The sequence below is a fragment of the Periplaneta americana genome, chromosome 17, assembly GCF_040183065.1.
Source record: "Periplaneta americana isolate PAMFEO1 chromosome 17, P.americana_PAMFEO1_priV1, whole genome shotgun sequence".
Taxonomy (NCBI): Eukaryota; Metazoa; Arthropoda; class Insecta; order Blattodea; family Blattidae; genus Periplaneta; species Periplaneta americana.
This window is the reverse complement of record NC_091133.1, coordinates 97,934,402-97,959,177: the sequence shown is the minus strand read 5'-3', so window position 1 is coordinate 97,959,177 and position 24,776 is coordinate 97,934,402. Positions and strand designations below refer to the sequence as shown.

The following is a 24,776-nucleotide window of genomic DNA, read 5'->3' as shown; positions in this document are numbered from 1 at the left end:
ATTCGAACCACGAAAGTCTTAGTTACCAGTCTATCGTGCTCTGGAGTGAACAAGGCTCTGAAATCAGCTACAAGGATCGGTCCGTTTTTTTTTGCCACTACTGTACGTACGTAGATTGAGCGGAAATAAATGGTTGTGTTCCCTAAAAAATAAAAAATTACTCTCCTATTGAAAGCTCAGAATGTAATAAAATGTTCATCACCATCATCATCCTCATCATCATCATCATCATCATCATCATCATCATCATGTAGCTTCCAAGGAGTTGGGCCACAGATTTGCCCCGTTTCGGTCTCATATTAGAGGTCGAGATATCTCTTTACTGGTCTTCCAGGTTTTCTCGTATCCGCCGGGATGTAAATCTTCAGTAATCTAGGATATCTGTTGCGCGACATGTTGTATCAATTTCGACATATAATTTAAAATTTTTTCAAAGGCTGATGTCATTCTCAATTCTTCCAAAACTTCTATATTTGTTTTGTAGTCATTCCATTTATAATCTGCTGTTCTTCTTAAATAATTTATATTCTCCGAAGTTGTTCTTGATTTATCTTTTGCCCTTATCGTCCAGTTTTTATAACCGTGTAGTAGAGGCTGAAGAGTCAACACGTTATGTAATTTTATCCGGGTTTTATTTAAAGTTTGTTTTGATTTAAATACCATGTTCATGGCATCAGTAATCTTTATCAAATATTGTTTAATTGATGATCAATGTCATATTCAGTTTCATATGAAGCAATATTACCTAAATATTTGAACTGATTTACCTACTAGATAAATTAATTATTTACGACAATTTTTCTTCCTATCGATGACTGACCTTTAAATGCGATTGACTTTGTTTTCTGTTAAAATATTGTTAAATTCTATTCTTGTAATAATTTTGTATTTGTTTATGTTACTTTTTGTACGTTATCTTCCGAATTGGATATTACAACCTGGTCATCTGAAAATAATAGAGTTTTGAGGTGTTTATTTTGTGAAATTGGAATTCCAATTATATTTTTCCTTTTGCCACTTTGCAATTATATCGCTTAAATTGTGTAGGGCCTATATACTAAATAACGCCGGTGATAATGAACATCTTCAGCGTACTTCTTTATCTATATTCATTTTGTCAGACAATTTTGGGTTGTAATTGATACATATCTATGATCTCATTTAGTATTAGAATTGGAATAAATTTGGATTTGTAATGAAACATTCGGAGGATATTTATAGTCATATGTGCTACGTTAATTGAATGTTATGCGTCACATTTCGACAAACGTACACAACATCCGCACCGACACCAAAAATCAGAAGTTATTTCCTGTTTCCTTATATTCCTTATAGAGTGGTAATGTACTAGAGAGTAGAGTCGGATTTAATATACTCTCCTCTAGCGGCCTTGTAGATTTTCATTTCAGTTACAGGTACAGGGTGTAAAATGTGTACTGTTCGTGCAAATATGTTCGCATGTGTTAGAAGGAATGTACTTAAAATAAGGTATATTTATTTTTCTCCTCGAGCCAAAAGTCTTTCCATAAATGTGTCACGTACATCTGCACAAGAAAGGAATGGGACACTGGAATATTTAAAATCCCAGATCCAAGACAATGCATGGGCGGAAATTCAGAGTACAGATACACAAGATAACGCGTGATTCAGTTATTTAAATCCACTTTATTTTTGTTGCTGGAAATTGTTCCGAAACTCGCTTCAGAAATTGCAAGAAAGACAATAATGGGCTGTAAATCATAACTTATATAATTATATCTATAAACTTTCCTTCACTTAAATCAATATTTTGAACTTCATTATGAGTTTGACACGCTGCGCAAGAAGCGAAGCTTTCCGACCATTCGGAAAGGAGCGAGTTCGAGCCCTAGTAGTTACACCATGAATTAATGTAACTTTATTCGCCACGCTCAATGACTTCACTTCCCCTTAGGGCGCCGAATTTACGTATGCCATTAGCCATTCCGCGCTGCCTCTTTTAGTAATATCTCAGCATCAAAAGCAGATACAGACCTGTGTGAATTTTTTTTAAATTTTATCGGGTTATTTAACGACGCTGTATCAACATCTAGGCTATTTAGTGTCTGAATGAAATGAAGGTAATAATGCCGGTGAAATGAGTCCGGGGTCCAGCACCGAAAGTTACCCAGTATTTGCTCGTATTGGGTTGAGGAAAAACCCCGGAAAAAAACCTCAACCAGGTAACTTGCTCAACCCGGGATTCGAACCCGGGCCACCTGGTGTGTACACCTGTGTGAATTCTCGTTTGGTTTGTAATCGCCAGTTATGGAATATTAAAATGATAATACAGGGTGTCCGACAAGTCCCGCATCATATATTAAATCATAAAATATGTTCAATATGAACCCCCTCAGATTTCCAAATATGCCTGGAGGCGAAACTTCATGGTAATTACAACGCAGTGCAGTATTTAGACGGCGATTTCACGGCTCTTTTCCTCGATCGGCGCTCGTGGATGGTGCAGGTCATGAATCTTCACTTCGTGTATAGTTTCCTTAAGAATATCCAGAAAGTAGAGTCAAGTTGATTTAGGTCGGGCGACCTGGGAGTCCATTCTGTGGGTTCTCTGCAGCCTATGTACATTCGATGATGCCGTAATGGACCTGCTAGGCGAAAGACCAGAATGGTTTATACAGGATCGTGCTCCACCACATTGGTGCCACATCTGTGTGGAATTGGCTCTATAACAACTTCCCTGATCGGTGGATATGACGCAGAAAACCCAGAGAGTGGGCTCTCAAGTCGCCTGACATAAATCCATCCGACTTTGCTTTCTGGATTTGTCGTAAGGAAAAGGTATAGGAAGTGAAGTTTCGTGGCTTGCAATACCTACGAACGCGGAACGAGGAAAAATGTCGTGAAATCACTGCCAACATGCTACATCCCGTTGAAGTTCGCCTCCAGACATGTTTGGAAATCGTAGGGTATGATTCAGCCTATGATGCGGAACTTCTTGGACACTCTATAGACATGTACGAAGCACTTTGAGTGAACTATAGTGAAAAATGTGTTGTGATCTGGGACTATTTTCGGAATATCGCTTCACATGAAAAGAAAATTTATTGCATTCCTTTCATTAATTAGTTAGCTTATCATAGATCCTTTTTCGCCATATGTATATCATAGTTTCATTCCCGAAACTGAATGACGTATCCTGCGTGCCGGTGTATTCCCGATGCGTCGCATAATTTTTAACGCAGTTTTAACTAGAGAGGATATCCTGTTCAAATTCAGAGTGGATAATAAATGGCCGAAAAATTTAGTCTGGAGCCTTGTATGAGAGGCAGGATTGTTTTGCGTTCCATAAACCTACGAGACGAAATTAACAGCTTTTTATTTCCCTCTTGGAGGCAGCGATGTTATGAGTTTTACGAACTTTTAAGTAAGTTACCACAATCCTCAGATCGGTTTGCACTCTCAAAACCTCATATCGAACATCTAGCATAGTAACTCTGAGACTACAAAGGATGACGAATCATTGAGTGTGTTACTGATGGAGATCCAAAATACGCAATACCAAATTTAAATAATTCGACATACCAACAAGAGGACACGTTTAGATCATCTAAACGGGCGTGCAATGATCCTCCGTGACATACAATTTTCAACAGAACATGGCATAGAAAGAGCAGAATTTTCTCTGACATTTCCACAGTGATCTATTCAACATTCACCATATAATCTGAATTTGAAGTTTTGACTTTCCTCTCTTTCTCTTGTAGGGCAATGTTTGATGTTTCATGAAAAAGTCAAACGTTTTACAACAAAGTTGCTATAAAAACAAGAGCATGTCTAGAATGCGTTCGAAACGGACAAATTAATTAAAAGTCATGGAAACCAAAGGAGACTATAAAGAATGCAGTGTACCTTATCATTTACAAACTATCGGCAAGTGAATGTTCAAAAAACTTTTTTTTATATAACGTACTCTCTAACATTTTCTTTCTGATCCAACCTCGTACATAGTAACGCGGGAATATTCGGAAATACTTATTTGTTACCAGTCGGTTTTATATGCAACTTTTCATGGGAAATTAAAACTATCTATTTCCAATAAATGCAATACTTACTTACTGGCTTTTAAGGAACCCGGAGTTTCATTGCCGCCCTCACATAAGCCCGCCATTGGTCCCTATCCTGAGTCTCTATCATCATATCCCACTTCCCTCAAGTCCATTTTAATATTATCCTCCCATCTACATCTCGGCCTCCCCAAAGGTCTCTTTCCCTCGGACTTCCCAACTAATACTCTACATGCATTTTTGGATTCGCCCATACGTGCTACATGCCCTGCCCATCTCCTAATGTTCCTAATTAATATGTCAGGTGAAGAATACAATGCGTGCAGTTCTGTGTTGTGTAACTTTCTCCATTCTCCTGTAACTTCATTCCTCTTAGCCCCAAATATTTTCCTAAGAACCTTATTCTCAAACATCCTTAACCTATGTTCTTCTCTCAAAGTGAGAGTCCCAGTTTCACAACCATAAAGAATAACCGGTAATATAACTGTTTTATAAATTGTAACTTTCAGATATTTTGACAGCAGACTGGATAGTAAGAGCTTCTCAACCGAATAATAACAGGCATTTCCTATATTTATTCTGTGTTAATTTCCTCCCGAGTGTCATTTATATTTGTTACTGTTGCTCCCAGATATTTGAATTTTTCCACCTCTTCAAAGAATAAATTTCCAATATAAATGAAATACTCCGTGAAGAAAATTGATTTATTTTTGATATTGAAAAAAATACACTTTTTGATGTAATTAAATTTATATGTAATTACGAACAGTTCTAGCATTATAACAGTTGTAAAATGAGGAAAAAGAATGTAGGAAAATATATACGGTAACTCCTTTTGCAAGGATTCAAAGTCATAAATTTCGCCATTAAATTTCCTGGTAGATGGTAACCCCTCCCGCATGCATGACACCTGTAGACACTGCAGAAGAATTTCTGGCAAGACTCCCAGTTGTCTGTGACATAATCTGAATGATACCAGGGATTTTACAGAGAATGCGACAATCCACACTGCGACGGTATAATTCCACGCTCGGACTGAAAGTCGTTACCTGAAAAATCAATTGAATTGGGGACGAATTTATTGGTGACCATCATGCCTACGGATTGGAATATTAAACGATAAAATATTAAAATATTTTATTTTTTATGTTTTAAAAATCTTTACAATATGTAGTAAAAGCAAGTATTCCAGAGCCATCTTCAGTTACAAGCCGGAGCATCGGTAGGTTTGGCAACACTGAGTGGAGGCGGACGGAGGCGAAATAAAGGCATGACGTTTGACGTTTTAGTGCTTTCATTTCGTTGTCATACGTACATTTTCGACATTAATTGATACAAAACTAAGTGCATATGATCAAGATTCAGTGTATTGATGTACGTAATTTATTACGGAATCCGAAATGGTATTTGATTTGAGTTTCAGAATACCGCCTAAGTACTTGCATACAGCCACTTACAGTATAAGTTGAAATTAAAAGTATACGTATTTTTATTGATGGTACAAGGGAAAATAAATAAATATTTAAAGAAATGTTACTTGTACCAAAAATAAATAAAATAACGACGTACTTTCGCAGTACTCTATTCCAATCAATTAGTCATGTGGGTAGTAAATTCACAATGTTCTGCCGCTTTATGTTATTTCACCTCTGACGTGAAAGGTCTAGGATATCATATACATTTTAATTTCATGTGATTATCTGTCGTGCTTTTCTATAAATATTTCAGATGCCCAGGAAGCCAGTTTTAATGTGAACCTCGTCAGTCACCATAACAATACTGTTATCCTAAATTATTTCTTACAAATTTTCTAAAATATAATTTTAAATAGGCCAAGGCCAAGTATAAAGATCTATGAAAAAAAGAAGAAACATATCTTCAACATAATACGTAACAAAACACATCATTATCTGTTAAGTATGTGCCAATTACCGTAAACTCGGTGAACTTTAAAACCTGTAACTACGAAGTGAAAAGAAACATGTTTATAACTAATTTATTACAAAAGAAATATTGTTTATAAACAAACCTTGAAAACTAACAAAGTGAGTGTATGCATCTACAAATATAGACAGTTCTGACGTATAGCAGGCATTCCGAATCTTCAACAAAACTGCAACATTTATGGGATCATATAACAGCTGTTTACAATGAACTTGAAAATCAACGGCGTAACTTTATTGATATAGCAAGCGAGACCCAACGAGTTGACTGGAATTCTGATACGCCACAAACCACAAGTAAGACTATAAAAATGTATGATGAAAGAGAGATGGAACGGAGAAAAATTCTCTCCGGCGCCGGGATTTGAACCCGGGTTTTCAGCTCTACGTGCTGATGCTTTATCCACTAAGCCACGCCGGATACAATCCCGACGCCGTTTAGAATCGTCTCAGATTAAGCTCCATCTCTTGGGTTCCCTCTAGTGGCCGCCCTCTGCACTACGTCATAGATGTCTATGAACGCAGGACCGAAGTCCATACATGTGTTGAGGTGCACTCAAATGAGTGACTGATTGGCCGGGATCCGACGGTATGGGCGCCGTCTTAAATCACAAAGTGATTTATTACGCATATCATATATATTTTGATGTACCGAAGTACATATGATATTTCCATGCAGATATTCTGCGTCATCACATGATGAAAGAGAGATGGAACGGAGAAAAATTCTCTCCGGCGCCGGGATTTGAACCCGGGTTTTCAGCTCTACGTGCTGATGCTTTATCCACTAAGCCACGCCGGATACAATCCCGACGCCGTTTAGAATCGTCTCAGATTAAGCGCCCACACCGTCGGATCCCGGCCAATCAGTCACTCATTTGAGTGCACCTCAACACATGTATGGACTTCGGTCCTGCGTTCATAGACATCTATGACGTAGTGCAGAGGGCGGCCACTAGAGGGAACCCAAGAGATGGAGCTTAATCTGAGACGATTCTAAACGGCGTCGGGATTGTATCCGGCGTGGCTTAGTGGATAAAGCATCAGCACGTAGAGCTGAAAACCCAGGTTCAAATCCCGGCGCCGGAGAGAATTTTTCTCCGTTCCATCTCTCTTTCATCATGTGATGACGCAGAATATCTGCATGGAAATATCATATGTACTTCGGTACATCAAAATATATATAAAAATGTAGTTTATATAATATTTAATATTGAGAAGAATTATTGTTCAATCATTTTGTCATTAATAATAACCGTAAAAATTGCCAAAGACTGCGGCCATATTTTCATTTATTGTATTGTTTTTATCGCCAACACGCACTTAGTTTATTATATATCAACAATTAACGTTTCGTACGATCGCGAACATAATTCCATCGACACACACTTATATTGCAACATTAATTTTCGTTGAAAGTCGGCATTAGCGCAAACACATGTTCTGGATAGTAGGCCTCCGTTTGACAGTTAATTACAGTGTTGCCGACGTAGGGCTCTGGCTTCTAAATAAAGAAGGTTCTGTTAGTAGTAAGAAAGAATGATGGTTATTGGAATATTAACTCAGCATTAGAATAGACTATTCCGGTTCCAATGCAACACAATAACTGAATATGTAGTTTCCTTTGATTATTATTAAATCCATATTTTCTGTCTAAATATAAAATATCTAAATGTATATTTCATACATTACGAGTATATGAAAATCAGATCCTACTATGAAATATGTCGTATTACATTCATTCGTCTGTCTGCTCACATCAAACGGAGCAAAGAGCTAACATTTATTAATGTCAAAGGTAACGAATACTCATATTGCGTTACAAAATATTTATTATAGATTGGAAACTCGTAGAAATGGCAACAACTGCATTTCTAAGAAAGATGATTTCCATGGAATTCAGAACACAAGAACTGATAAGCTTATTATTAAGGATACAGATTCACATGACATTCAACGTGAATTTCTTTTTCTTTTTTTAGATTTTTACCATGTCACACATGCAGATATTTCCAACATCGCGATGTTAAGGCGACTGGGTTGTCTGAGCGTACGGCTGTTGTGTATAAGTGAAATAAGTGAAGAAATTTTGCTATTACTATTCAACTTTTGAATATATCAATATTACAATTTTTATAGCATAGGTACACACTATATTCGCAGATATATTTTGGCTTTCAGTTTATCTTTCTAGGTCATATAGGCTACTTGATTTTATAAACAAATTTTAATCCTGGTAAATAAGCTTATAAATTAAATTTAAGTCAAAACCTTGGGTACTTTAGGAACACTTTTCTGAGGAACTACTAGGGCTAGGAGCTGAAATTATCACACTCCTATTTCATACGGAAGTGAAGGAGCATGCCATTTTTCAGAGAGTTATCAAAATTGTTATGGATTTTACAGCCAGAGAAGTAATATATATGAATGATATGATATGATATATGATATGATATATGATAGATATGATATGATATGACATGATATGATATGATATGGTATATGATATGATATGATATGAGATATGATATGATATGATATGATATATGATGTGACATGATATGATATGATATGATAGATATGATATATGATAGATATGATATATGATAGATATGATATATGATATGATATGATATATGATGTGATATGATATATGATATATGATGTGACATGATATATGATAGATATGATATGATATATGTCATGATATGACATGATATGATGTGATGTGATATGATGATATATGATGTGATATGATATATGATATGATGTGATATGATAGATATATGATATGATTATGATATGATATGATGTGATATGATATATGATAGATATGATATGATATATGTCATGATATGACATGATATGATATGGTATATGATATGATATGGTATGTGATATGATATGACATGGTAAGATATGATATATGATATATGATGTGATATGATATGATATATGATATGATATGAGATTTGACATGATATGATATGGTATGTGATATGATATGACATGGTATGATATGATATGATATGATATATGATGTGATATGATATGATATATGATATGGTATGAGATTTGATATGATATGATATATGATAGATATGATATGATATGACATGATATGATATGGTATATGATATGATATATGTCATGATATGACATGATATGATATATGATATGACATGATATGATATATGATATATGATATGATATGATATGATATGATATATTTATTCCACCAGCTTACATCGGTCGTGATTGGCCTTCACATTTCTGTATACAGTGCCATCACTCCTTGGATACATATTCTTCTTACGCTTTTTAAACATCCTTCTATTACATATAAATGACCCTGATCACTTTCCTATCACGTTTCTCACCTCTGTTTCCCTCCCTTCTTTTTCTACTCATCCCTCCCTTTCCCAGTTATCTATCTAATTCTTACTAATCTCATTTAACTAAACAATCACGTCTCTCAATTCCTTATCAATTTTTCCCAACATTGTTTACACTAAGTTGAACTCTTCCATAGTGGTCATCCTATTTATTCACTTGAGTCAGTAACGTTCACTGACCACTTATTCCCACTAATCTAATCTATATATTTTCAGACGAAGTAGTTTCTACACTTTCATTACATTTCCATTCCCACTTTATATATGTATATATATATATATATATATATATATATATATATATATATATATATATATAATTTGTTAATATTTTTTTTTCAGGATGGAAAATATCATAATGTGATGAAATTCGGTGCAAATATAGTCCACTGCATTGGAAATATACTTGAAGTTTTAGGAACCTGTAATGCAAAGTGTTTGTGCGAAAAATGTTCCTAAAATGCCTATGTCTTTAACTTAAATTTAATTAATATTTTTCAGGTTTAATATTTTTTACAAAATCAAGTATTGGAGGCAGAAAGATAATCTAAATTGTAAATTGATAGGCTCCAAAGCTGAAGTTAATAGCATAATTTCTTCATTGATACACAACATCCATACGCTCACATTACCCAGTCCCCTTAAATAAGAACTCCATCATTGGGATATGATATAGCTTTTAAGGAACCCGGAGGATCACTGCCGCCCTCACTTACGCCCGCCATTGGTCCCTATCCTGTGCAAGATTAATCCAGTCTGAATGAATGAAATTAATATTTCAATGTTTTTATATATATTATAAAAATTGGAAATTATATTTGTTGTAGAATATTATCATATGTTAGAATTTGAAGACCAGAAGATATACGATAGCACCCATCACTGGACTCGCCACATCCTAGCTAGCAACCAGTTGTGAGATTAAATCTATATATTATGCTTTGAAGTTTTGTATAATAATAATAATAATAATAATAATAATAATAATAATAATAAGACGACGAAGAAGAAGAAGAAGAAGAAGAAGAGAAAAGTGAGTGTGTCTCAGGAATATGCAGTAATCAACTGACTACAAAGTTGCGATACTGTATTGTATTGCCGAGGCAGGTCTTCGTAGCTTTCTTATAATTTTTTTTTTCCAATATCAGAAATGTGTCACTCCGTGATCGTTGGCTATATGAATTATTAATTCTGTACGAAACATAGAAAACCCATAAAAAATATTAATTATGAATAAATCGTGTGAGAGACAGAACCCAAGTCCTGCATCATGAGTGAAAGTCCAGCATTTCAAATAGAGAACGGCGGGGAATTTTTTATACAATCCGCTCGCTTTTCTTCCGCACTCTGACATGTGTGACGTTACCGCAGGATTCCAACTGCATCAGAATCTGCGTGACGTATGCACAGAGCGGTGTTACATCAGCAGTAATTCAAATGACAGAATATCATCAATTATTAACGTAATGGTCAACAAATCGGCTATGGATTGAACCAAGTTAATAACAAGCCGTTAAATTAAGCATTGCAGTTGTTTTACCTTCACAATAGTGCAAGTGAATTGACACAAATAATCCGCATCGGAATAATACTGATTGGTTACTGTCTACACGGTGATTAATATAAAAGTGCACATTCGTTCCCACACAGCGCTGTGAACTGTACTAAAGTAGTTTTTAACCTAACTTTAAAGCCACATTTTGATAAGAAATGTCTATGTGGATGGATCATTATCATCATCATCATCATCATCATCATCATCATCATCATCATCATCATCATCAAGAACCGTACTTTGTCTCACGAGTCTACGAGATTAAGAGGTATTTCTGAAGTCTTTAAGTGGACGACGCACGTGCATCTAGCAAGCGAAGTACTTGACTGACTGCACGCGACTCTTGTTTGATCAAGTTGGGCAGAACAAAACATGCATCACTTAGTAATATTACACTAACATTTACAATTTAAATTATTTACACTATGTACAGTAGTGGCAAAAAAAACCGGACCGATCCTTGTAGCTGATTTCAGAGCCTTGTTCACTCCAGAGCACGATAGACTGGTAACTAAGAATTTAGTGGTTCGAATCCTGGCTGGGAAGGGAACTTTTTTTGTTCCTTATTCAAATTTATTGCCAATACTTTTCAATTACTGGTAAAATTCATGTTCTGGGAATAATAAGTTAATTAAGTAGTAACATATCGCTGCAATCGAAAAGTATTGGGAATAAATTTGAATAAGGAATAAAAAAATAAATAAGCCCCAAATATTTTCCTAAGGATTTCAGGCTAACGCTTTTTTTAATTAGGAAAAATAAATTTCCTTCAATTACTCCATATTTGTGTAGTTACAAAATGTCATCAGAGTTCCTGTATGGTGAAATGCGCTTGGTATCTGCCCTGTATATCTGTGGTTCTGTCTAGCTAGGCGCAACCGCTTCAAGGCCGGATATTCGAACGAATTTCCAACCTCTCCGGTTGATCTGCAACCGGGCGAATAAAAACCGGTTGTAAGCGCTGTTCTGCAGCACTCTGCTGTCAACGTTGTGCCATACATTGAAGTCCACCCAAACATACACTCATTAAAGTCGTAAGTACCAACTAGATAAAGTGAACTTATTGTATTCCGCTTAATTTTAAATTTATATGTATTTCCCAAAGTCCAATCCAGAAATGTTTGATAAATCTTATTGAGGAAATGCGCCGTCAGCTAAAGTAAAGAATTAAGATGTGTTTTATCAAAGACCAGAAAATTAGAAAACACTTTTCGCTACAAAAAATTTAAAATATGGATGAAATATGCTCAAACATCCAAAATTTGCGCATAGTCCTGTATGTACAAACAACCATTCGTCAATCATTTTAATTAAACATAAAACATTTCATTACTGTATTAAGTTTCATTAAGTTATGCAACTCCAATACAAATATGCAATTATATACAGGATTATTCACGAGGAGTTGGCCTTCTGTGCTCGAGGTTGCAGGTTCGATCCTGGCCCAGGTCGATGACATTTAAGTGTGTTTAAATGCGATAGGCTCATGTCAGTAGATTAACTGGTATGTAAAAGAACTTCTGTGGGACAAAATTCGGACACACAGGCGACGATGATATAACCTCTGCAGTTGCGAGCGTCGTTAAATAAACCATAATTTTTAATTTTTCACTAGAAGTCATCGCCACTTTCGAAGCATATTTCCAAATACATTTTGAGCAAAAAATGTCACGTCAACATTGGTCTATTCTCAATGTTTTCAGAGCTACACTAATTTGAATTTGTTGAAAAAATTCCTTTTTTCTTTAGTTTTAAGAGTAAAAGAATATTACAATTAGAGAATGAACTATTCAGAAGTATCATTTCTTAACTCGGCTAGTATTCTGTAACTGAAAATATGTTGTTAATTCCGTAATTGTTTCATACATAAATTGTTCCAATTTTTAACCACCTACAAAGTTGCATTTTTCTTAAGCATTTATCACAACAATTGTTACAAATCACGTCATTCTTGTAAACTCTTTAAGACTGTACATTAGGATGCAAAATTTAACTGTAAAGAATCAAGTTTTAGAAGTCACGTGATCTGTAACAACTGTTGTGATAAATGTGTACGAATAATGTAATTTTTAGTCAAAATTTGAAAAAGAATCTGTACAAAGCAACTAAGGAATTAACAACACATTTTTATCTTCCGAATAAAAGCCAATTAGAGAAAGTATACTTCTGAATAGTTCATTCTCTATTTGTAACATTCTTTTACACTTAAAACGTAAGAAAAATTATCTTTAACAACTTAAAATTTATGTAACTCTGAAAATACAGAGAATAGGACACATGTTTATATGACAGTTTTTGCTCAGAATGTCTTCAAAAATAAGCTCCGTAAGTGGAGGTGCGGTAACTCCTCGTGAATCACTCGGTATATTTCTCATCACTAATAAATCATATACTAATAAATTTACGTTCTGTTCCTTTATCTACGATAAAGTGCAAAAATGCAAACATTTCACATCTAACAGCAATCCTAAGTACGTGTTGTATTATTCAATCGTATTAAACCCACGACGGATTTCACATGTCATCGTCCATATATATCAACCTCATTTTGTCAGGCAACATCATAGTTTGTCTCTATTGATCAGTGCTCGAAATTGCAAAGCGAACAAGCACTGTCAGTCCAAACTCATTGCCTCAATCAATGTAGGACTAAAATTTTAATCTTGATAACTTCTTACACAATTACCTAAGTTTTACATCAGATGAATTTTACAGACGAATTTAAAAATATATGAAATAAGGGAGCTGCGATGAAAACCTTGATTTTAGACCTCTTACACTTGCGAATTTTATGTGTAAAATTTTCCTCACAGCCATCGAAAGTGACTGACGCTTTTCGCATCAACTGTAATAAATTATTCTTCCCAACCGTCTCTGCACTCTTCTTAAAAACACGTCACGGCTTAGCAGTCTTGTAAACACTGAATATAATAGCTGCCGCACCATCTGGCTCGTAAGATTTGAGAAAGGATTCTGAGAGCACACTTAACAGCGCACTCTCTTCGAAGTAAATCTTAAATTTGGAACTGGAATATATTTAATGTTAGGAAGGAGTTTTATGTTTGACTGTTTCAATTTCTGTAAATGAGAGCTGTAAGACATGTCTAAGATTTGATGGTCTTTCGTAATCAGGCGTGAGTTTGCTTATTGACTAATGTCTGTAACAGCTTCAGCCCTGCAAGGAATTTGTGATATGTCGCTGTGAACTTATCTATAGTAGTCTCTTTTTTATTATGGACAAGCGGCATGAAAAATATTTTCGTTATCGCATCACTATTCTTGCTAGGTTTTTGAAATCGAAAATGTGTCGCGCTTTAATTGCCACTTATCTTTTCGTCCAGGAGTGCCTCTTTGTTGTCGGATCTTCCGGAAAATTACAAATTTTATAGGAGTTGACATGCGTGAACAATTTCAGAACTACTGGAACAACTACTGTTGAAAATCAGTCATTTCCTCTATACCAGGGATACACAAGTGAGGAAGAGAGGGGTGAAAGCATGGGGAGAGAGTTTGTTCCCCCGTTCCCAATCCTCCGGCCTGTAATGACGTATCTGTGACGTTTGGCAAGCACACTGCATTATATTATTTTGTTTTATCCATCCATCCATCCATCCACCCATCCTTCCACCCACCCACCCACCCATCCACAGTTTTCTGTCCAAGGGAGATATTTTACTGCAAACCCAGCATTCTCCAATCTTTCCTATTTTATTACTTTCCGCCTTCTTAATATCCGCATATGATCTATATCTTATTGTTGTTTATCATCTGATATCTTTTTCTGCTCCAAACTTCTCTCCTGTTCACCATTTCTTCTAGTGCATCCTTCAGGAGGTAGTGCCTTCTTAGCCATTGACCCAGCACATTTTCTTTTCTCTTCTTGATCAGTTTAATAATTTTTCTTTCTTCATCAATTTTTTTTCTAACAGCCGGCCTGGGTGGGTAGTGCTGGCATTCTGTACCCGAGGTTGCGGGTTCGATCCCTGCCGAGGTCGATGACATTTAAATTTGCTTAAATGCGACAGGCTCATGTCAACAGCTTTACTGGCATGTAAAAGAACTCCTGCGGGACAAAATTCCGGTACACCGGCGACGCTGATTTAACCTCAGCAGTTGCGAGCGTCGTTAAATAAAACACAATGTAATTTAATTGAATCTTTCTAACATAGCATATCTCTTCTCTCACTACCATGTCCAATGACGCGAGGGTTGAAAGGAAGGGATGAGTTACGTGTTCCGGCTTGTGACGTCTGCCACAGTTGTAGCATAGTTTCGCATCCCTGCTCTATACGAACAAGCGGCGAATGTGGAGATTGAGAGTAATGAACTTAGTATGTCGGGGTGTTAAAGCAAAAGAAAAATTACCCAAACTCAGAATTAAGTTCTTACTGCTTATGAATTTCACGTAGTTAATAAAAACTGGGAAAAGATTCTATTAGTGAAACAGCAAAATATGTGAAGATTAAACAGACAAACCGATAGTAAAATTGGAAACAGGGGAGTTCTAAAACACCAGAGAAGACAAATAAACTCAAAAAAATAGAGAAATGGGACAAATTCACATGTGACATTGTTCGCCACAAAATATAGACCTATAAATTTTACGTGTGGTCATGTACCAACAAGTTCAGAATGGAACTGCTGTAAATGAGTGATTTCTCATATAAGGAGAAAACGTTAAGCGATCTTGTCATTTCCATGCGACGTATGGCATTTTGTGATACTAACTCTTCCCTTAAAAAACAATAGTTGCCATGACTTACGCCCCAACCTAGGATTCAAATTTGAAGTGTTAAAGAATGGAAGATAAAAGAAAGAAATAAAATAACTTCTAGATATTTTACTTTTATTGTTCTAATAATTGGAGTAGAAAAATGCAAATATCTAGGAGTTATATGTAATAAAGATTGAAATAGTGATGAAGAGATTATACACATAATTAATACAGGCAGATTATTAAGATGATGTTTAAATTATATTTTTTGTGAAAATAACAAGCGGAAGAGTACAAAGAGAAGAATTTACAAATGCTCTATCCAGAGTCTAATGGCATATGGGGAGGAAGTATAGTGATTAAAATAGAGATTTAGAAAGAAACTATTTACTTCTGAAATATATATTTTAAAATCTCACAGAAAAACAAGAATGGTTAGAATTCCTAATCCAGTAATAAGAGAAAATATGGAAACGGATAGGAGCTGTTTCAGAAACGAAGACTGGAGCACATTAACCCCTATACAGTGTTACCAGGTACTCATTAGTGAAAAGCAGGACACATTGGGTGATAAGAATAAAAATGAGTAAAAAAGAGTATTTAGTATACACTGGACTTTTTTTTTAGTAAATACTCCTTTTAGTAAGAATAAAAATATTTGAGTATCTACTCATTTTTGATTTCATACTCATAACATGGAAGCGTAGTAGAATATACTCAAGTGCATTATATGAGTAGTCTATATGATCTGTACAAGATGAACACTTGAACTTGTAGTCAGTTCAGTGAGTTTCATTGACATTAATGAGTATAGTCAATGTGTAGTGGTTAGAGAACACAAGAGATGTTGAAAATTGCAATTCTTTACTCCTAAAAAATGATAGAATTAAGGTGGTGGAAGATTCGCAAGTTAGGGGCAACTGATATCTTGTAGAATGTGGCAACATATAATATTGTTACAAAGAATTTTCCCAGTACGCAGCCGCAATAGCTCTTGTTCTACGAGCATAAGCTAATTAATTCCAGCATTTTAATTTCTTTTCCTTACATATTTCTTTATTTTAATAAACAATTTTTCCTCTTTGACTTGGGAAGACATTTAGTGCTACATTCTCTATTAACATTCTATTAGCCACCGACGTAGCTCAGATCATAGCGTGTTTACCTGGTAATCCGGAGTTGTGCTCGGACGTGAGTTCGATTACCACTTGGGAGGATTATCTAGTTGGGTTTTTCCGACGTTTTCCACAACGGTAAGGCGATTCATCGGCTTCTCTCAAAACACCATTTCACTAGATATTTGACGCTAAATAACACAGTAGTTGATACAGCGTCCTTAAATAGCCAATATTCTACTAAGAAGCCATGTCCATCTTCGCTCTCGCTCTCCAAATTGCATGTATTAACTGACTAATTTTCCGCATGCATTCCCTGAACAGATTACACATATCATATCACAGTAATAGCTCCTTGGTGTCTGATCAGCGCAGTGCTTCAGAGAACAGATCGGGTGACTATAATTAACTTGGTTTCCTAATCTGCCTAATCGCACAATTCTGCGTGATTTGTGTGTTAGTATGTGAATGTGGATTTTTTCATCTATTCCTCAAACGACATCACTCTCAGTTCAAGTAATTAAGGGAACCAGGTAGTGATTAGGGGTCAAAAATCCGATATTTATTTTGTGTATTAAAAAAGTATAAAACTTGCTCTTTAAAACAATATAAATATTGTGGGGAGTATTTCTGCAGATAAGCCCTTTAAATGGCCTCTTTAAATTTAGCGGTGCATGTAATTCATACATACTTTTTTTGTAAATCCAGTTTTCCTTAAGTTGACATTTTTCAAACTTTAGTGCATTTTTCTCTGAAACTATTGAATCAATTTTCATGAAATTTTTACAGTGTTTTCTGTAGCCTGTGTTCCACATAGTAGACCTACAGATTTAAGAATATCACACACATAACACGAGAAAAATATATAGGCCTATGAATTGAAAAAAATGCAAATTAATGTTAAAGTTCAATATTTTTTCCGCTTCACTAGGAGTGAAATATTTAACTAAATTTTGCTTTAGAATTTACAATATACATTACTAGATAACTTAAAAAAATACAAGTTGTATGAGTGAAGATTGTAGTAAGTAATGTGCAACTGAAGTATGAGGTACACTTAGCGAAGTAGGAAAACAGGTTATCAGTTAGGGCCTTTCTTTTGCACTTGGATACAAAACTAATTAGATGTCTCTTATGACACTAAATTGAGAATGGCTGATTGTATAAGCATGAAAATTTTTATTCCACTCTAAGGACTAAAAACCTAGTATCACTATCCACTCCCCTTAAAATTGTTAATGTTTTTCAGTTTAGTGCCCCTTCAAAGACGTAAACAGTCGACTCAATATGACATCCTTCAGGATTCAATATCTGAAATTGTTAATGTTTTTCAGTTTAGTGTCTATTAAAAACATGAGTAAATGATCCTATTTGATATTACTCTAGGTTCAATATCTGATGTAGTTAGTATTTTTCAGTTTAGTCCTTTTAAAGGCTTACGTAGTCGATTTAATATGATATTACTCTAGATTCAATATCTAAAATTGTTAATTTTTTTTTCCAGTTTAGTGTCTTTTGATAACACATCCAACCGATCCAATATTGTATTATTCTAGGTTCAATGTCTGAAATAGTTTGTTTTTCAGTTTAATGTATTTTAAAAACATAAGAAGTCGATCCAATATTGTATTATTTTAGGTTCAATATCTGGCATTGTTTGTTTTTCAGTTTAATGTATTTTGAAAACATAGCTCTGTGCTATGATTATTTTGCAATAGTGTCGTATAAAGGACCACTGCTCCCTGTTAGGCCTACGGTCAATAGCATTGAACTGCATGGCCCGATCTGCAGATTTAAATTCAGTAGTTGTAAGGTCAAGAAGGGAATGCACTGGACATGGCCTGACTAGTGTGAAGTAATAAAGAAAGTTAATAAGTTGGTAAGTAAAAGGGGCAAGTATGGACTGATTATGTCAAGACTGTGAAGAATTTGATTAGCGAATTAAAAATAACTTATGTCAAATATATATGTGCGTAATAAGCAAATAAAAATTGTGTTTATATTTTCTTTTGTAGTGCTAGTATATGTTATTGTTACCGCGTTCCACATTTTCAAGAAAGTTTTATTTTTGTGACTTCATATAAAATAAAATTTCATGTATTTTCTTATTGTATGATCAAAAGATACCTTGAATTTGAAGGTGAATATAGAGAATTGAATTGAATAGTAAAACACATATGTGGTACAAAGTTTCCCCAATTAGCCGTGTAACTTCGTACCACTATTAAATATCAAATTTCGCCTATTTAAAATATGACTTTTTATGTTTATTATGTCTTAACCCATAAAACAAATAGTTTTCTGAAATATTTTACATTTAAACATCAATTTCAATACACACTATTTTAGGTAAGTATAAAAATATGATGGAAATAGTACAAAGTTACCTCAAATGGCTGTAATCGCTACTGGAATTAATACTTCACCCTAATTGCTGGTGTTTGTAATGACGGTATCTGACGACTACAAAATCTAAATTACGTCACGGCAGTCATTATGCGTAATTTCTCGTGTACAGGCTGATGAGTACTTTATTAGCAAGTCATTTACAAGTCTGCGGTTGTCTATCTTCTCCACGCAGTGCTTCCATACCAAATGTGACACCTTGACAAGGGGGCGGCTACCGATTTATCAGTAAAATATATAACATCAGTTGTTTCGTCGTATCACAGTCGAATGCTGGTATAACTCATTAACTATATTTATGTGCAGTCTAAAATTGATTGTCGTAGTTACACATCCAGAAAGCGCTAGTCAGTTGTTAGATGGCAACTTGTTCGTATATAAGCTTCTTACACACGTAATGTAATGGTCTGAAGGTGGTCTCAGGGTGGTCCGAAGGCTGCTCGATCCCTACAGATGTCTCCACACATATGTGCGGCCATTGTGTCACAAAAATCCTAATATATTCTCGATTCGTAGTATTTTTCTTAGCGTATATGTGTGTGGATGGTACGCGTGGAGATTTATAGAGTGCGTATATTACATAAATGCTCTAGTTATCGGTTTCGTGTTATGAAAAATGTCCTTTTCATAGAGGTCAAGTTAGCCATGGAAATTCTAATGCAAGAAGAAACGGCTTTTTGCAAAACGAAAAAGAGGCGGTTGTGGTCTAAAAATAATTTTCAAGAAATCTTCAATTTTTTTATGTACATTTCATTAAGGATATGACTGAGAGATTTTTGTTCAGACAATTTAATATTATTATCTACCAAAGGATGATGCAACTTTTGATCACCTGCAAGAACTCGCAACATGATTAATTGAAAACGAGAACCACAAATATGAAAGACAATCTATCCTAATACAAGACTGCTTGCTACTCCGGGGATCTTAGCTATTTACCGTTCTCTTGAAAAACATAATGTTCTACTGCCATTTCGCTGTAAGCACTGGAAAAAATCCAAAGAAACTTAATCACTTCTTTTCACTCTCCAGGTCTAATAAATTACTCACATAAACTTAAAAAAAAAAAATAGGAAGAAATTTGGGGTTTGTCTATATTGCATTCATATTATTCCCATTATATCGATATAATTTGTATTTAGATTTTGATTCGTATAACACAGTTGCAGTGAACTACTATTACATTATAACACTTCATGAAATTGATACTAAAACTTTGTGTTGTACTAGTAGACTATATTGTAAATCTCTTCTGTATATAGCCTATTTCATCTAGACTGTGACTATAAATTAAGATTTTATAATAGAATTAAGTTTTTTGACTTGTTCCATATTCTAGCTGTAAGCATGTATGAATACCATGGAATGTTAATAAATACAATACAATTAATTTTTATCATTTAACTAACTAGCTGACTCAATTATAATTCTTTATACCCAGGTATTTAGCAAACAGATTGCATTTAAATATTTTAGTTCATAAAATAAGTAATTTCATCTCTTAAATGATGATGATGATATGAGTCCAGATTAGGGTGACCAGATTCACATCGATAAGAAAAGAGGACACAAAGCTTAAAAAACGAGGACATTGTTCGAAAAAAAGAGGATAGAAAATATGTACTTAGATTTAGGCTTAGGTCAATATTATACTTTAAATTACGTCTTTATCTATTTTATTACAAAATATTTACAATACAGATTTAGGCTTATATCATTAAAAGTATGTTAATATCTATTTTATTACAAAATAAATATGAAAATAAATAATGATTTTACAGTTAGCTACATATGAAAGTCCTGGGAACTTTATTAAAGAGAGCAGAAAATATCTATTTAGATTTACATTCGCACCTCGATTTGCAGGCTACCTCTGAGCAATGGCCATAACAAGGAGGAGCAAAGGGAGTTATGACCGTTGGCAAAGAGTATATTCCGTCGATGCTGCTGCCATCTACAGGCAAATTACTTGAAAAGGCCTCAAAGCAGATAATTTCAAAATATCAGGCATACAAGTTATGAAAAGGAGGGCATTTCTTGATTTTTTTTAAATCCGCCCGGACCCTGGACAACGGCCTAAAAAGGAGGACATGTCCGGAAAAAAGAGGACGTCTGGTCACCCTAGTCCAGATAATCTCTGAAGGGCAAGGCCCTCCTACTAATGTAGGGGAGGCTCAAGTTTTCTCATAAAGTGAGCCAGACCATAAGAGAACTCAAATCTGCTTTTCTTGTCACACACTTTTAAATTTTAAAACGCTATTCATATTGACCATTGTCAGACCTTTAGTTTCACTAACAATTTCTGAAATATAAACCTTATACTATTCACAATGATGTGAGATTTTGTTTCCATTTTCGGTAAAAAAAAGAAGATTTTCTGTGTTAGTCTTCAAAAAAAATTGTTTATGGTCTGAAGATGTCCTCTGCCAATTTTTATGGCCATCCGACCAGTGTATCAACTGTTTAAAAGGCTGCACGGTCTGACTGGTAATTTAAATACCTCGTCCACAACCTCCACTCTGAATTCTGCGACCATTTTGGAAATTACGCTGTATTTCAGACATTATTTACTATATTAGATTTCCGATTGAGTCAGTGTAGCTTCTCTGCTTCTCAAAATAGTTCTTCATAGAATCCATCAGATGTCACTTCAAAGGCTGCTTTCCTTTCAAAGATATTCAGTTACAAATGAATATTTAGAATTTTTTAATGACAGATCCGTAGGGATTTCATTTCTTGCTGCATGATAGATCTAATTAAATAAACTTATATCAGTTTCTAAAATTTGACTCAAATGCATTGTTGTTGGAATCTTTAGTGCATTGTAAATATTTATAATTTAAATATCTATTCTGTCGCTACTGTACTGATTAAGGCTGGTTGAGTGGAAGAGAAGGCCTTATGAATTAACTGTAACCAGCGAAAATAAAATATTCTCCACTCTAAGCATTTTTCTTATAATGTGAAACTTTAGAGCATCTGCAATCTGAAAAGGCAGAAAAACAACTATAATGAACTTCTATCATATTGAAATGTCCGATAAGTCGATTCTCGCCATTTTAAGTGAGTTCGTAGACACTAATAGTACAGCCAGCGGGGAATCTCTTGTCGGACAACAGAAACATCAAGAACGTTCGCTGGAACTCATTGTAAAATAACAAAAATAACTTACAAATATAGAACTCCAGTGAGAAAAAATATAGAAGACCAATGAAGAGGTGACATTCTCAACTTTCGAAACCGGAATAGGTTATGGAAGCGAAAGTCTTGGCGAAGATGATGATGATTATGGTAAAGTACTTACTTACTGACTTTTAAGGAACCCGGAGGTTCATTGCCGTCCTCACATAAGCCCGCCATTGGTCCCTATCCAGTGCAAGATTAATCCAATCTCTATCATCATATCCCACCTCCCTCAAATCCATTTTAATATTATCCTCCCATCTACGTCTCGGCCTGTTCTGTGTTGTGTAACTTTCTCCATTCTCCTGTAACTTCATCCCTCTTAGCCCCAAATATTTTCCTAAGCACCTTATTCTCAAACACCCTTAACCTATGTTCCTCTCTCAAAGTGAGAGTCCAAGTTTCGCAACCATACAGAAGAATCGGCAATACAACTGCTTTATAAACTCCAACTTTCACATTTTTGACAGCAGACTGGATGATAAAAGCTTCTCAATCGAATAATAACAGGTATTTCCCATATTTATTCTGTGTTTAATTTCCTCCCGAGTATCATTTATATTTGTACTGTTGCTCCAAGATATTTGAACTTCTCCACCTCTTCAAAAGATAAATTCCCAATTTTTATATTTCCATTTCGTACAATATTCTCGTCACGAGACATAATCATATACTTTGTCTTTTCGGGATTTACTTCCAAACCTATCTCTTTACTTGCTTCCAGTAAAATTCCCGTGTTTTCCCTAATCGTTTGTGGATTTTCTCCTAACATATTCACATCATCCGCATAGACAAGCAGCTGATGTAACCCGTTCAATTCCAAACCCTCTCTGTTATCCTGAACTTTCCTAATGGTAATGATTATGGTAAAGTAAAATTATTATTTTCGGATAGAAAATCTAAGATCTGTCGGAGATGCCTATGATCTGTTATTCCAGTATCATTGCTTCCTCTTTACAGCATGTGCAACCTAATATCACTTAAGAGACTATTGTCGGAAACAAAGGACGCCTGTTGGCAAACCACTGTCGGTAAAGCTGTCGAGATGCAAGAGCGTTGTAGCCTGTTTCTGCATAAATTAAATGAACATGTACCGTCTCGGCGTTTTATCTAGTTCTCCATCTTAATACGGTGAAGGAGCCTTAAAATGCAATGAGATCGAAACCTCTCGTGAAAAATCCTACAGCTAAGGCGAATCATTTTAAAGAGCGATAAAGCCTTAACATTGTTTCTTTCGGGCAGAAGGTGAAATATTGGATTCCGTATCGTAGATTTACGGCACACGAAAGATCTTGTCCCTCATAGAAAGATCCCTTAAAAAATTGTATATTATTTCGCGTCAACTTCGGATTTCAGCTCTAATGATCTCAGCAGAAGAAATTGATTTTAAATAAAGTACTGGTAACATCACTATCAACACAATAACCATCACCACTACAACTACTCATTCCGTATTCTGATACGTACTCTAAAGGAAACTTAAATACAATAATTTTATTAGCTCCCAATAACAACAATTACTCAAGAAAAGCCACTCCCAAGAAAAGATTGAAATCTGAATTTGATCAACCTTTTCGTCGAGCTGCTGGAGAACACGTGCTTGACCTAAATAGTCGTTAGCCTTAACTTTTCGTCAGCTGGACCTGTAGATGAAATAAGAATATTCTCTCTTCAATCTTCTTTACCTGACAGACTTCCTATTTGGTAGATATTATAACATGATACGCAGTGATCAATAAAATTGTCATTTACAACTTATAAACCTGCCTCTAGTGCAGAGAAAGTTGTAACGCATCATTTTGTCGTCATTATTTACAACTAGTAGAAATTTTCTAAATTGCTAATACACTGTGGCGTATTTTGCTTAAAACTTCTTTTTATGTTTTACAGCTTGTATCGATAAGTAAATATTTGCAGTTAAATTGTTCGTTTTAGTATTTATTCCTATTGAAACTTTAAAAGCGGCTTGAACTTAATTTTATTTAAAGTTCTTTTTCTTTAATTTGTAATTTTTTTATTTGTATTTCTATTTTATGTATACAGGGTGTTAAAAATAACGTTTACAACGTTTCAGAGATAATAGAGGAGGTAAAAACAAATATCTTTTGTAAGTGACAAAACTTTGGCAGATGCTCCGTTTATTGTGTACGTAAGTGTTAGTATAATCCATAAAGAACAAGACCAATTGTTGTTTTAGTGGTGGTGTTCAAACTGCCGTCCATTGAAGGCATTCCACAACTGGTACCTTCTTACTATGGAGTATCTGCAACGCTCAAAAAGGCCAACATTGTCTCTAATAACATGTGCAGCTTCAACAATGCGAGCAACTAAGTATTCTGCCGTATCGATCGGTGTCTCATACATAAAACGTTTCACGTCTCCCCACAAAAAGAAATCCAGTGGGGATAGGTCCGGTGATCGA

General features: G+C 34.9%; 1 protein-coding gene across 1 annotated transcript in view; it reads right to left on the bottom strand.

The window, feature by feature from the left end:
* LOC138693295 (cell adhesion molecule 2-like) overlaps positions 1–24,776 on the bottom strand; it is a 677,576-nt gene that overhangs the window by 1,246 nt on the left and 651,554 nt on the right. The window lies entirely within an intron of this gene.